The sequence below is a fragment of the Callithrix jacchus genome, chromosome 17 (genome assembly GCF_049354715.1).
Source record: "Callithrix jacchus isolate 240 chromosome 17, calJac240_pri, whole genome shotgun sequence".
In the NCBI taxonomy this organism is placed as follows: domain Eukaryota; kingdom Metazoa; phylum Chordata; class Mammalia; order Primates; family Cebidae; genus Callithrix; species Callithrix jacchus.
Genome location: NC_133518.1, coordinates 44,441,405 through 44,454,519, shown reverse-complemented (window position 1 = coordinate 44,454,519; position 13,115 = coordinate 44,441,405). Strand labels below are relative to the sequence as shown.

General features: G+C 39.1%; 1 protein-coding gene across 3 annotated transcripts in view; it reads left to right on the top strand.

Annotated features, from left to right (window-relative positions):
- The window catches only part of CLSTN2 (calsyntenin 2), a 669,035-nt gene that overhangs the window by 67,215 nt on the left and 588,705 nt on the right, over nt 1-13,115 (top strand). The window contains exons 3-4 of one of the 3 annotated variants that reach the window (XM_078354097.1): nt 3,600-3,654; nt 6,804-6,848. The exons of 1 other annotated variant lie outside the window; for it this stretch is intronic. The gene's annotated coding sequence lies outside the window, so the exon portion shown is untranslated. Of the gene's footprint in view, nt 1-3,599; nt 3,706-6,803; nt 6,849-13,115 lie in introns of all 3 variants that reach the window. One more of the 3 variants, XM_078354096.1, reaches the window with a different exon arrangement.

Sequence of the window (13,115 nt, the reverse complement as noted above, 5' to 3'; positions counted from 1 at the left end):
CTTTATAATAGAACGATTAATAATCCTTAGGGTATATACCCAGTAATAAGATTGCTGTATCAAATGATATTTCTATTTCTAGATCCTCGAGGGATCACCACACTGTCTTCCACATGGTTGAACTAATTTACACTCCCACCAATAATGTAAAAGTGTTCCTATTTCTCTACATCCTCTCCAGTATCTGTTGTCTCCTGATTGTTTAATGATTGCCATTCTAAGTGGCGTGAGATGGTATCTCAATGTGGTTTTGATTTGCATTTCTCTAATGACCAGTGATGATGAGCATTTTTTCGTATGTTAGTTGGCTGCATAAATCTTTTCTTTTGAAAAGTGTCTGTTTGTATCCTTTGCCCACTTTTTGATGGGGTTGTTTGGTTTTTTTCTGGTAAATTTGTTTAAGTTATTTGTAGGTTCTGGATATTAGCTCTTTGTCAGATGGGTAGATTGCAAAATTTTTTCCCAATTCTGTTGGTTGCTGGTTCACTCTAATGATAGTTTCTTTTGCTATGCAGAAGCTCTTACATTTGAATAGATCCCATTTGTCTATTTTGGCTTTGTTGCCATTGCTTTTGATGTTTCAGTCATGAAGTTAGTCTTTGCATCTAGTAGGGGAAGTTCCTCCGCTTCATTCGTCTTCAGAAGTGATGTGGTCTATTTTCTTTCAAAAGTACATTTCAATTTGTCAAATCTCTTGAAAAAACTTTTCTTGAATGGAGTTGCATCAAATTTATAGGTTAGCTTTAGAGAACATCAATGTTTTTCTAAGTGTTAAAACTTCCTGTCTATAAATGTGGTATGTCTCTCCATGAATGAGAACTTAGAATTAGTGGTTTTCTTAGGACCCTGGAGTTATAGGGCACATGTTTAGAAGATCGAGCCAACTGCTTTCTTCTTACCAGTGAGAGGTAAATACAGTGCTAGAGAAAACCTTGATGGACATTTGGTATGGCCAAAAGTTTTCTTTTCTACTTGCAAGTAGGTTGTGAGAATTAAAGTCATGTCTTTACAGGGTCTTCTAGTGCAGTGTGTGGTTCAGGGCAATAGGTCAATAATCAGAACAGAATGTTGTGTAGAGAAACAAGCCTTCCTGAGCTCAGGATCAGACAGACCTGACTCTACATTCTTGCACCTGCCAATAGGAGACCTGGAGCAGAGACTTCACATCTCCCAATCTGTTTTCTTTATTTAAATTGGGATGATAGTTCCACAACATGCCACTTTCAGGAGAGTTTTGTAAAGTGTGCGGTGTTTGATGCTTGGCATAAGCTCAATAAAGAGTGGTTACTTTTCATAAATCAAGGCCAGGCCAGGACATTGAAGATCTTCCTTCTAGCTTCAGGAACTGCAGAGTCCCACCACCTGCTCTGGCCCAGGGTGAACCTAGAAGCTGACATCTTCATTTTCTCAGTGGATTTTCTGGATTATATTCTAGTCACACACAGAGGCTATGTAAGATCTAAGTAGGTTTCTGGAAACCTTGAGGCCAAACTTAAAATGAGATTACGTCTGATGGGAAGAGCAGGAGCTTCAGACTCAGCTTTCCTCTTCTGTCTGGACCTTGCCTGTCCCCACAACCTACCGTGCCTGTGAGTAGATGCAGTGCTGGTGTCAGCCCTTTGGAAAGGTGCCACCTCCAGGTAGTTTCCTTTCATTTTTAAAATTTCTACTTTTATTTTAGATACAGGGGGAACATGAGCAAGTTTGTTACATGAGAATTATGGTGTGATGTTGCTCCCTCCCTCTCTCCCTCCCTCCCTTTCCAGGAGTCCGCCGTGTCTCTCGTTCTTATGTTTATGTCTATGTGTGCTCAATGTTTGGCTCCTACTTATAAGCAAGAACGTGCAGCTTGGTTTTTAGTTAGTTTGGGTATAAATTTGCCCAGGATGAAGTTTTCTAATCCTGACTTCTGGGGAAGCTGGGAATGGGGAACTGATCCAGCCTCCCAAACCTGTTTGCCTCATACCTCAGAGTTCTTCCTTTACCTGTGCAGCTCTTTATAAATGGATCTGAGTCCTGACAGGGGACCCTGTGGTTATCTGCTTTGCTAGAGAGGGGCAGCTATTCTGGGGGCCTCAGGCAAATCTCAGATTTTCTTGATAGAGATGGGACCAATAAAAATAATGTTTCTGCTACATTCCAGTAAGCTTTGACATTCAGACTTACAACTCTAAACCAAATTGGAGACAGACAATTTGGTCTGACACATCTGTTACTTATTTAACTTCCATCAGGTACATAAAAAGTGCAAGAATAAAAGTAGATGTTCCTAAGTTTTATTCTCTGTGTGAATTATATGTATGGTGTAGGCATGGTGGCGTGCACCTCTAGTCCCAGCTACTCAGGAGGCTGAGGTGGGAGGATCACTTGGGCCCAGGCATTTGAGGCTGTAGAGGGCTATGATCATGCTACTGCATTCTAACGTGGGCAACAGCATGAAAACTTGTCTCAAAAAAAAAAAAAAGATTTATATGTATAGAACACTTTTAACTTAACCTTCCTTCCTTCTTCCCTCCCCTCCCCTCCCCTCCCTTTCCCTTCCCTTCCCTTCCTCTGTTCCTTTCTTCCTTTCCATGTGATGATCACTGTGATGGGTACTTCATATAACCGTCCCCTTCAAGTTTTACAGCAATGCTGTGGGGCTAGCAATGGTTAACAATATAACTACATCTGTAGGTTATTCAGACTAGTATAAAATTCAATCAGACTAGTATAAAAGACTCCAAATGTATAGTGGGCACTCAGCAGATATTACCCGTTTCCCAGGTAGTACTTTAGGATTGACAAAGAGCCTTGTTAAGTGGGTGGCCTTGAGGCCATATTAATATTTTGGAAGGTTGTTATGATAAATGAGTTAATATACATGTGAAATATGAAGAGCAGTTCCTGGCACATAGTATATGCCCATTAAAGATTAGCTACAGTTGAAATAACATGTAATAAATTATAATAGTAATTAATACAATTGTGATAATATAATGAATACTGGAATTGTCAGTTCATTTTATTCATGTCTTGATCCGTAAGACAGGATTTGCCCAAATGGAGAAGGTTGGATGAGGACTTCACAAAGTGTCAGGACCCAGATGAGTATTACTTCTACTGCAGTCTGTAGATCGTCCCATTTCTGTGGTCGCCATTGAATAATGGCGGTGGGAAGCATCCCTAAGATCTAAGCTATTTTCACGTGATTCCTGGGTTCTGGCAGGGGATGTTGCTTGCCCTGGTAGAGCTGCTAGATTTCTCATCTTGCTCTTCGCTGGCCTATATTATCTTTCCTTTCTCTAGTTGGCTATCCTATGTCATCTCTGCTGTTGCACAGGAGACAGGAAAAGCCATTCAATGGAATTTCATCCCTATCTTTTCATCTTCCATGTTGACCAGAGGTCTGTAAGTCTGGCAGTCCAGTATTAGGGACCTTTATTTTAGGGTTCTACAATTGTTGGTATGTGTCTTGATTCTGAGGCTGGTAAAATGAAGGAGCTTCTTGGACTGCAAGGATGGCTGTAAGCAGCACTCTGATAATACTTCAAAATAACTTACCTCACTTTTAAAAAGACTAAAATGTTGGCTCATTTATTCCCATTTTGTACATGCAGAAACTGAAGCTCGAAGGAGTTAGATCACTTACCAAGAATACTACTTACTCATCCTGTAAGTAAGAAGGCTGAAGTTCAACTCAGGTCTTTCTGAAGTCAAAACACAGTAAGACTCTCATTACATGTACGTTAGATTATCGGGCTATTTCCCACATAGTTCTTGTGCTCTTCTCTTTTCCCCCATCCTTTTTTCTCTCTCTACTTTAGCATTGCTGTCTACATCTCATCTTCTGCTTTGTCCAGTTTGCTACTGAATACACCTAATGAGTTCTTAATTTAATACAGCAGGTATCTGAGTTCCAAATGCCTTCTAAAATATTTTTTATAAGTTTCAGTTTCTGTGCCAACTCTCCATCTTTTTCTTTATCTTTCATTTTCTTCAATATTAAAATTTTTTAACTTTTGTGAGTACATAGTAGGTGTATATATTTATGGGGTTCATGAGATACTTTGATACAGGCATGCAATGTGTAATGATAACGTCTCATAAAGTGGGGCAACTATCGCCTCAACCATTTATCTGTTGTGTCACAAACAATCAAAATACTCTTTTAGCTATTTTTAAATGTCCAATTAAATTATTGACTATAGTCACCCAGCTATCAAATACTAGGTCTCATCTATTCTCTCTATTTTTTTTGTACCCATTAACCATCCATACCTCCTTCCCCACCCTCTTACTACCCATCCCACTCTCTGGTAAACATTCTTCTACTCCCTATCTTCATGGGATCAATTGTTTTGATTTTTAGATCCCATAAATACGTGGGAACATGTGATGTTTGTCTTTCGGTGCCTGGCTTATTTCATATACATAATGACCTCCAGTTCTAGCATGTTGCTGCAAATGACAGGATCTCATTCTTTTTTTTGTGGCTGAATACTGCTCTATTGTATATAACTACCACATTTTATTGATCCATTTATCCAACCTAAGGGACACTTAGGTTGCTTCCAAATTTTGGCTATTTCGAACAATGCTGCAATAAACTTGGGAGTGCAGTGGGATTGCTGGATCATATGGCAGGTCTACTTTTAGTTTATTGAGGAACTACCAAAGTGTTCTCTATAGTGGGATGTACAGTCCCACCAACAGTGTAGGAGGGTTTCCTTTTCTCTGCATCCTCACCAGCATTTGTTATTGCATGGTCTTTTGGATGTAAGTTTTTTTAGTGGAGTGAGATGATATCTCATAGTTCTGTTTTGCATTTCTCTGGTGATCAGTGATGTTGAACTCCTTTTCATATTCCTGTTTGCCATTTGTATGTCTTCTTTTAAGAAATATCTATTCAAATCTTTTGCCCATTTTAATTGGATTATTAGATTTTTACCTATAGAGTTGTTTGAGTTCCTTATATGTTTATGGTTATTAATCCCTTGGCAGATGAGTAGTTTGCAAATATTTTCTGCTATTATGTGGGTTGTTTCTTCATTTTGTTTATTGTTTCCCTTGCTGTGCAGAAGCTTTTTAATTGATGTGATCCTGTTGGTTCACTTTTGCTTTGGTTGCCTGTGCTTGTGGAATATTATTCAATAAATTTTTGCTCAGACCAATGTCCTGATCTGAGCAAAATGTCTTTAATCCATTTCAATTTGATTTTTGTATAAGGCAAGAGATAGGAGTCTAGTTTCATTGTTCTGCATATGGATATCGAGTTTTCCTAACACCATTTGTTGAAGAGACTGTATTTTCCCCCAATGTATGTTCTTGTCACTTTTATTGAAAATGAGTTCATTGTAGGTGTGTGGACTTGTTTATGGGCTCTCTATTCTGTTTCATTGGTCTATGTGTCTATTTTTATGCCAATATCATGCTGTTTTGGTTACTATAGCTCTATAGTATAATTTGAAGTCAAATAATGTGATTTCTTCAGTTTTATTGTTTTTACTTAAGATAGCTTTGGCATTCTGGGTCTTTTGTGGTTCCATATAAATATTAGCGTTTCTTTTCCTATTTCTATGAAGAATGTCAGTGGTATTTTGATAGGGATTGCATTGAATATATACATTGCTTTGGACAGTATAATTATTTTTACAATATTGATTCTTCCAATCCATGAACATGGGAAGTCTTTCCATTTTTTCTTCAATTTCTGTGTTTTACAGTATTTATTATATAAACTTTTTACTTCTTTAGTTAATTTTTAGGTATTTAATTTTATGTGTGGCTATTTTAAATGGGATTACTTTTTAAATTTGTCTTTCAGATTGTTTACTATTGGCCTGTAGAAATGCTACTAATTTTTGTATGTTGATTTTGTATCCTGAAACTTTACTGAATTTGTTCATCAGTTTTAATAGTTTTTTTGTGTGTGGAATTTTAAGGTTTATCATTAGCAAACAAGGGTAATTTGACTTCTTCCATTCCAGTTTGGATGCCCTTTATATCTTTCTCTTTTCTGATTGCTCTAGCAAGGACTTCCAGTACTATGTTGAATAACAGTAGTAAAAGTGGGCATCCTTGTCATGTTCCAGATCTTAGAGGAAAGACTTACTGTTTTTTTCCCATTCGGTATTATACTAGCTGTGGGTCTGTGATATCTGGCTTTTATTATGTTGAGGTGTGTTTCCTCTATAACAAGTTTTTTAGAATTTTTTGAGGAAGGGATGTTGAATATTATCAAATGCTTTTTTAGCATCAGTTGAAATAATCATATGGTTTTTGTTATTCATTCCACTGATGTGACGTATCACATTGATTTGCTTCTTTAACATGTTAATGAAAATTACTTTAAAGTCCTTGTTGCCAACTCTAATGTATGGATCATCTATGGGCCTATTTCTATAATCTTTCTTCAACCGATTATTGATCAGATTTTCTTACCTCTTCATATGTCTGCTAATTTTTTGTTGTATGTTGGTCATTGCATATAAAACACTATGGAGGTGCTAATATTATTTTCCACCAGAGAGGGCTCTCCATTTCCTCTCTTAGGCAGATTGAATGAGGAAATAATTAACTCAATTCAATTAAAAAAATGCACTCATATTTTGCATATCGTGCAGTGCTCACTCTCTCTTTGAAGTGTCTGTAGCAGGTAGTCTTCACTGCAATTTCACTTATACTAATTAATTAAATAAGTACCTTCATAAGTATGCAGTTCTCTTGTTTACTCATAGAATTAAAACAAAGATAGCTAATTGGAAGGTGACTTTCTTACATAAACCGATGACTAATCTGACCTTGGTTTCCATTTGTGACAGGTACCATCTAGAGACCCCTCCAGATGAGGTCCAGGCATTGATGAGGTGAGATGTGGGAGAGTTAGTACAAATCTACCTCTGGCCATTTGGATCCCAACAGGGAAACACTATACAGCAATTAGTACCAAGGGCCATTCAGAAGGGCAGCAGAGAGGATGAACCTCTAAAAATATTTAGGAGGTCTTTCTTTAGCGAGCCTTTCTGATGCTGGGGCCATCTTAGAGAGCTAGTTCCCTGCTGTTCACGAACTTTCAGTAATTCACTAACATAATGGGGACTTTCACTGGGGAGCAAAGACTCAGGAAAGATACCTGAATTGGAAAAAGAGACATATTTCTAGTCAAGAAGATTTGGTTTCTAGCTCCTTTAATCAATACAAATAAAATCCAGTGGGAGAGGCTGCTTGTACTAATTTGATTGTTACCTTATACAGCAGTTCACAATAAAACTCACTGGATTTGTTTGTGGGGTTCCATGGATTTTATATCTTGTTAAGCAAGGTATACAAATTGTATATGAGCTTCTCTGTATCCTGTAGCTGATACTGTTTTGCTGTTCTCCACATATTGGCCATGTAATATGCTCCCTCTATTGGTCCACTGGGACCACAATTTGTGATTCATGAACAAGTGCTGTTGCATTAGGTGGTCTCTGTCTCCTGTGGCCATTATGGAAGGATAGAGAAGTCAGAGTGGTAGCCTGTGGCTAGCCCTGGATCTTACACCCACCAGAGAAAGTGGAGCTGAAGCTGAGCTCCAAGAACCCAAGGGTAAAGGAGACAAGCACTAGAAACCTTGGCCCAGGAATGGAGGAAGGTCATGGTAGGGCAGCTCCGAGGAGGACAGGGTTCACGAAACAGGCCACTCGTGTCCTCCAACACTCTCATGTAGGCATGGCCTTAGTCTGGAGCCACATGCATGGATGGATTTTTGCCCTAATCCTTACTCCAGATCCTCCACATGTGTTTTGTAATTGTTGGTTCTCTTGTTCTCATTCTCTCCCCGTTTGTACTTGTTTATTGATGACCTTGGCTTTTCTCTCTGCATTTGGTCTTGATTCAACCTCTTGTTAAATTTCCTTAGAGTATTAAATATAGTCCCACTAGGACCCTGGGTCTTTGTTCACCCCCTGCCCACCAGGACTCACACACAGAGTCTCACCTGCTTTTCTTTGTGTCACCTTTTGGCCTCAGTAAGCCTTTTACCTGATAGCTTTATATGTGCTCACCCCTAAACTGAATGTGTGGGATTAAGTAAAACAAAATTCCCACTATTGAGCAGCTAGTTACACCTGAGGAGACAAAAGTTTCTCAATTTGTAACAAGATGAGGCTGTATTTTAATTAAATGCTGTGCTAATGGGTGCGGTGCTTGAGAAGTCTGATGTGAGAAAAGTTAATGTAATTTGAAGTGGGAAAAGAAGCAGATCTTGACCTGGGATATGTTTTCTGGTACACTTTTGGACTTGGGCCAATGTCAGCATCAGCTGGCAAGGTATGTAGCAAACAGTAATGGCAAAAGATGAAATGATAATAAAATTGTGGAAAGGTGCCAACCCACCTATGCCAGAATGGTGATAGCCATCACTCTCTAATTTTGGCAGCTTAGTCTCAACAATATTGTATACTTGATCTTGTCTAAGAGTTAATATTTAAGTTTATTCCTATTACTGCTAATTTTAGCAAAATTATGATTCAGGAACCAGAGTTGATATTGATATTCAATATAACGTATATATTCTTGAATAAAAAGAGCTTCCAGTTTAATCCACAATTGAGGTTTCATGGTTTCTCAGTGGAGTTTCTATGAATCCCACAGTGTTAATAAGAATATAATATTTATGAGCAGATGAATACACTGACCCATGGCTTTAAATCAAATTAGACAGTTTTGCCTGTGCAAGATCCTTTGTTTGATTCTTTCTTAAAAAAAAAATTAAATTGCAAGAAAAGTACTTGTGGTCATAGATTTTATAATAATCTTCCTCCCACAAATCTAAAATAATCTCATGAAAGATTCAAAGCCTGGGTTCTGAGACACCTACCAGGCTTTCTTCAGGATGTGACTCCTCCAGCAGGGAAGCCTTTCCTTAGTCTGTATGCAAATGTTCCTGGAGGCAGTTGGTCTCCACAGCCTTCTTCAAATCCCTTGGAACCTCTCCAGGCACCTTGGAATCCAAGCTAAATCTTTCTGGCTGGCTGCATAGTGTTTTATCATGCTTTCCCCATGTCACTGCTCCCTAAATAAGATTCACAGCAGGTTGGTATTTCCTAGTCAAGCATGGCATCTTTCCTTTCTCCTGAGTTTGTGTTCCACACCTGTTACCAGCCGTGTGATACTTGCTAGGCCATTTACTTTTGGTGCCTCAGTTTTCCTATTTGTCAAATTAAAACATTCCTCACTACTAAGAAGAATACTGCAAGGATTATATATAAGTGTATTTTAAGTGCAGTCTCTGGTTTGTTATTGGTACTCAGTAAATAGTAGCTCCATCATTAGTAGCTCTAGTAATTAGGATGAAATGAGGGAGGCGCTTAGCTGCAAAATTTAAGGAGGCACCAAAAGAAACCACTTTAATATCAAAATAAATAATACTTAATGCAGTATTTTAGAAAATCAAGATTAAAGCAAAGATCCAAGGTAAACAAATGTCAAGATTTCAAATAAATACAAGACCAGTGTTACTGATTTTTCCTTTTGCCTCAGGCTGTAATAGAGTACAGCATACAGAGGGTGATGAATAACTACATATTCACACCTATTTCTGACCCGCCAAGAAGTTCCTTTTCCCTCTGTCATTTACTAGGGATATGAAAATGAGATGGAATGGAGTGGCAGATTATCCATCTTGCAGAGATGGTTTCACTAAGCTATAGGGCTTGCTGAGGAAGTAGCACTCAGAAAGCCATGCACGTGTTCAGAAGCAGACAGATCTGAGTTGAGACTGAATAACTAACTGCTGTAAGCCCAGGCCAAGACCTGATTAGCTGGTGTGGAAACAGGGCCAGGGGGTCAGGAGAGGCAGGTGTGCTGGCAGCTGGTGTGGTTAGCACAGGCATAAGGGATGCCAATGGAAGCTGCTGTCCAGGGCTGTATTTTAATGGTGCAGCCTCTTCCCTTCCCCCGTCCCATTCCCTTTTCATTATGAGTTTATGGTAATCCAATTACAGGAATGCAGTTGAGTCCCATGAAATATGAATTTAATTCATTCATTTTTCTGTGCTACCAGCAACTTTGAAAAGAAGAGAAAGAAGATGGTTTAAATAGTGCTGGGGATTCCATCCACCATTCCACTCTGAGTGAGCATGCAAGGTGGGGTGGTGGGAGGCTCAGTCTGGATTTCCTCTTGGTGGGTCTCAGTTCCCATGTACCTACAAGAGTATGAGAACCTTGCAAAGCTGAGTGACTTCCTTGTGTTTGTTACTTGTGTGTGTTTACTGAGATTGTGCATCATGTTAGCTTTATGTGAGCCCATTCCTCTGGCATTCAGCAGAGAACCACTGACCTTGTCCAGGGGTGGAGAGATGTTGGCTGATTCTCTATGTACCTTCTGGGCAATCTGAGGGATTTCCTGGAGGTAACTTGAACTATTCATGATTTTCACAGCACATGCTGATCTAGAACTACCCTTTAGATTAGGTGCAATTTGCTGTTTTATGCATTCATCTACTCATTAAACTGCCAACAGTTATTGAGTGAAGACTCTTGGTTCAATACTGTGCCAGCTGCAGTGATGCCAAGTCTAGTAAGATGTAGCTCCAGCTTCAGTAGTTCATATTCCAGCGAGAATAACCACATGTAAATTGCTGATTTCAGAGTGAATAGTGTTGGGAGCATGGTTCTGGGAGGTGATGATGTCTCTTCTTTCCCAAGTCTTTGAATTTCTCCCCTGAGTGTCCCATGCTTCCTTAAGGGAAGAGCTGTGAGCTGTCTGATTGCCCTAGGCCATTGAATGGCCCAAGTGACCATGCTCCTGACAGTATTGCTGCTGGTATCATTACCCCTGGCATCCTTTTCCCTTTGGCCAGTATTCCAAGGCTCAGGTCACCTCTGCTCCTGCAGCTTGCTTTTCTTGACTTCTTCAGCCTGCACTGAACACCTTCCATGCTGGGCTGAATGAGGAGGCTGTAGCCTGGTAGGTGAGACAAGCCCAAGAGAGCAGGAGCCATGCTGCTTGTGCAGGGCCTGGGAGGCTATGTGGGAGACAGGCAGCTGTTCTTGCAATGTATGGGGGTCCTCTGGGGCCCAGTTCCCACCATTTGGCCAGCTCTCCACAGCACCTGCTGTCTGCTTTATTCAACTCTGCCTGGATCAGAGCCAGTGCTTTGCCTCCATTAGGGCTTCCAGAGTTTCAAAGTTAACAGAATTTCTCTAATATGAACAATCAGAGGATTACAATTTGGCTCCAGGAGGCAATCAAAGAGTCAGTTGTATTACTTGCCCAGCACATGTTTCCAGTGATGGCAATGATGGAGCTGGCTGTGTTTGTGCCCAGCTACTGGCTTGAATGTTGGAAGCCACATTCTCTATTATGCTAACACATCAAAGAAACATGGACAGTACAATCAGTCCCCCCCGAAATTGATCCAAATAGCATTTGTTTTACAGACTTTCTCAAATATTTAGATGTTTGGCATACAAAGACTTTTTTAATGCAATTTTTTGACCTCATACAAACAGAAGCCTTGTTGACTTTATTTTTGCATCAATGTAAATGTTTTCCTTTACTAATATTTAACTAATGTGCAGTGTTACAGATAGCTGAATAAATAATAAACATGGAATGGACTTGTGTTAAACAAATTTTGGCTGTGACATTGAAGAAAGATTTCTTTCTTCTTAGTGTTTATAGGAGGAATATTTCCTATCTATTGCACTTACCCAGCCATGCTATTTTCTGTTCTTTCCTGACGTCCCATTTCCTGATTCCAAGTGTTGATCTTTAAAACTGACCTTGGTAAGTCATTGCCTGCTTTGAATGGATTTTCTTTTTTATTCCTTTTTATTGTGCAAGTAATTCACGGGCATTTTACAAAAGAAAATTAGAGAGTTCCGATAAACAAATTCAGAAAAGAATTTAAAATCACCAATAATCCCTTCACCTAGAAATAATGAATGTGATCTTTTTTTGGTGTTCATCTGTTTAGATATATTTATTTGCTACTTATTCAATAAATATTTATTGAATTCCTATTTGGCACTCAATACATGGAATCACCCATATTCTTTGGAACCTGCTCATTTCTTCTAGATGTGTATATCTTTACAAGTCAATAAATGTATGTTTACATTGTCTTTTATAAAATGTTTTTCAGAGGTAAGTTTGTGTTGGCATATCTTGTTATTTTTAAGTTTCTGTTGTTATAAATTTTTGTTGTAAAAATTGCTGCAACAAAGGTTCTTGTAAATATTTCTTTGTGTGCTTATCTGATCAGTTTGGAAAAATTTTCATATGTATTTATTTCCAAACTACAAAAGAAGATGTATCGCTCCCACAAAAGTGCATCAGTACTCATGAGTCACTAATAATGAAGTTGCTGTCTCAGCAATGGGTTTTCACCCATGCCGTGGCCCTTGTCCAGACATTGCTTCATAAGGCTCACATTTGATTGTCCTTCAGTTTCAATTTAAATGTGACATTCTGAGACTGTCTTTCCTGGCCTTCCCGCACACTAGGTTTGTATTATTACTGTTGCCACCCACAGTCATCCATAACACCTACACTTCTGTTCTATTAAGATCACTGAACACAAGGATCCTCTCTCTTCGGCTTACACTGTCTTTCCAAGCAATTTGCATGGTGTTTGGCCCAGAAATATTTCTTGAATGAATAAAAGTAACTGTTTGTGGTAGGAAACTTATGCTTGTCTTTGATTTTCATTTCTATCTTTTGGGAGATTTCTTTACCCTGCCATGAACTAGGAGGTGTTGGTTTTATTCTTTGTGTTGGTATGAAGACTCTTTCTGTCATAAATGAGAAAATATTGACTCTTGTAACTTAAAATTCCAGAGGTAGAAGTGGCTTCAGGCATGGCTGGATTTCTGTGTTCCGTGCTCCCAGAAATTCATCTTTGCATTTCTAAAGCTGGCTTTTCTCTAAGCCAAGCTTGTTGTCTACCAGGTGCTCCCCTCTGATCAGAGGGATGGCCCACCTGTTCCAGGTTTACATCTTGCTCTTTCCAGATAATTTCATCAATCATTTTATGAAGCACTCTGAATGGCCTGACCAGGGTCACAGCTTCCTCCCCGAACCTCCTACTGTGCCCAGGGTTATGATGTCCTCTGGACACTGCATCCCACAGGAGACCAGAAGG